We start from the raw sequence: 2850 nt of genomic DNA, 5'->3' as shown, positions 1-2850 counted from the left end.
AGAGAATTATATGGAAGAACTCAATCCATGGAATATAGAAGTTAATTTGCTGGAAAGAGTGCTGGATAGTAACAATCATGAAAGAGGGTAAGGATGATAGGGAGGCAACAAGCAAACCAAAAGTTGGAGCAAGTAAAACAGAAGTCAGCATAGGAGTCACAGCAAAAGTTGGAGCAAGCAAAGAAAAAGAACCTCAGATTGAAGAACTAGTGGACAACAGCAACAACCTGAAACAAAAAGGAGGAGGCAGAAGTAAGAAGCAGAATATAGACCAGCCCAAAGATATGCTGGACATAAAAATTGAAGAAATGTGGCAGCAGATGATGAAGCAATTCAAATGGAGAAATGTGGTAGCAGTAGGAAGCAAGATCAATTATAACTTGAATCTGATTGACAAGAAGAAGAAGACAACAGATATACAACAACAGCAAAGGTACAAGGCATCTGGAAAGTTACAGAACAAAGTATGGGATCCAGGAAGATAAAGATCAGAAGGCACATGATCAGGAGATCATGAAAAATTTCTACTTTGGGAGTCTGATGTAGGAACATTCAACCCAAGAGAAAATATTTGTAATTAGTAGACATAGGGGTCATGAGTTTAGGGAAATTAGTTTCCTAAGTCTCAAGTCAATGTAATATTTGGGCTTTTGAGTGATTTAATTAGATAATGGGAGAATATGTAAATGCTTTCAAATAAATGAGAACATGAGTGGGAATAAATGGCAAGAGTCCAAAGTAAATCAGAACTATTAGACAATTGCATGATTCTAGGAGCGAGAGAGAGTTTTAGGCATTAAATGGAGAATAGACGTGGACCATTGAGCTGATAAGGGGACTTTGTTGTTTTTCAATAGAGAAAAAGATGGAATGGATAAAGTCTCGAGGAGACTTATTTATCTGCCACATATGTATGCATGTAACGAGCTTTAGGGATTTTGTTAGAGGATTGATCAAATCCTTCAGTTATCTGATCCAATGTATTCTTATAAATAGTGAACCTGCGCGTTCAATAGAGAGGGGCCACGAATAGTTGAGGATCTGGCCTGTATGAGAGACAGAGAGTCTCAGTTTGTAATCCTTGTGTATTTTTTATAAATATAGAGGTTATTTTCGACTTGGAGAAGTGTGCTTCGAGTGTTGGAATTGTTATGAATTGGAATCCTGCAATAATTGTGTGCAAGCACAGTTGAAGGCGAAGCACAGAGAGGAGAACAATTCAGAAAAATCATAAGGGATCATCTAGTCCCATTGAAGCGTCAGAGTGGCGCTCTAGAGAGACAGAGAAGTTGAGAGCTCGAGGAGTTGAGTTCAGAAGAGTAGTTGAGCAGCAGAAACAGAAGACCTGGAACCTTTGAAGAAACCCTTGGAGGAGAAGCTAAACCATGGGAAACTGAAGACTTAGCGGGAAAAACTAAGTAAACTGAAGAGCGAGGGATCAAAATACCAGTGCACAGGAACCGTTTTATCACATGGATCAACGATCCAGATGATTTCTTTGAAGAAGGAGGCGAAACATCACATCAACGAAATTATTTATGGAGAGTAAGTCTCGCAACCCAAATCCCTGTTTACACTGAAAAATCAGTGCAAAACATAGTCGGAACTGAGTTCCAAACGTGAGATACTATAGGGGCTGGTTTATAGCCTTATCAGGTCCGGAGAGCCTATCGGATCGGCGGTTTGAAGAAGTCAAGGCCCAATATAATGGATCGCCGATACACTGATAGCGATTAAGTGCTAATCGGCGAACAGAAGTTCGGGAGATCGGGAATCGGCGTTGGAAAGAGGTTCACAATAGTACAAAGGGCCGATGGATGAATGAAACCGACATCAATTTGAGCTACAGTTTATAAGCTTTGAAGTCTGCTTATTATTGGTTCAGCAGAAGGTTAGGATAAATCCTTTGTATATTGTTAAAGAGTTGTGTGAGTGATTAAAAACTAGAACATAGAATTAACGACTCTGATAGTCGCATATTGAATTCAGAGGGGTGATGAACCACATATGTGGTAAGGCCAGGAAGATAGCCGATAGTGATTGCGATGAGGTTTTAACCTCAGGTTCTGTGCAGAACCCGTATAAAGGAGGAAATGGCGTATTGCATGGAAATCCTTTGTGTAAGGATTACGTAGGGAATTAAAAGCGTTGATTGAAGGTTGTGAAGGATTTGAAATCTTGTTAGGAAGAAATGAGAAGGAGATTTAGTTAAAAGTCTTATTTGAAAGTGTAAGGGGTGATTCAAGTTCCGATCGAAAGGTTTAGGTAGGGTGATTGAGTTCCTATGCATAGGAACTGATAAATGGGTCGTAACCAGCGATGGTTGAAGTTTTGACTCCTTAGAGAGTTGGAAAGCCTGGGACTGAAGAGTTTATGCAGATTCTTGCATACTGTGGGTATGTGCGGGTGTTATGCTTGCACCAAAGATCAAGTTGACCTAGAAGTTGCCAAGTCAGCCTAAGTGAAGAAGCACGTCTACCTCTTGAAGAGGCCTATATAAAGATAGGGACTCATCCTCCAAAGAATCACTCACTCATCTCTCATTCTATGCAAAGAAGAGGTTGAAGAAGAAGGAGGAAAAAGAGGTCGAAGAAAGTTGAAGTGTTTGGGCTAGTTCCCTCTCCCACGTGCTAGACGAAGCTAGGGTTTCTACGCAAGGGTTAGTTCTAGTTCGATCTTGGAAGGAAGAGAGGAAATAAGGCAAGAGAAGGTCACTAATGGTATCTCTCTATCCATAATTCAAAAGGGAAGGAAATCGAAGGGAAGAAGGAGGCTCCAAGAAGAAGATCAAAGTTTTCAAGTGTGGCAGCAAAGTTGCAGCAGTTGTCGGGTAGACAAACTTTTGAATTT

The sequence above is a fragment of the Pinus tabuliformis genome, chromosome Q (assembly GCF_031772625.1).
Source record: "Pinus tabuliformis cultivar Carrire ecotype Pingquan chromosome Q, CPIR1, whole genome shotgun sequence".
NCBI lineage: Eukaryota > Viridiplantae > Streptophyta > Pinopsida > Pinales > Pinaceae > Pinus > Pinus tabuliformis.
Note: the sequence above shows the minus strand (reverse complement) of the source record.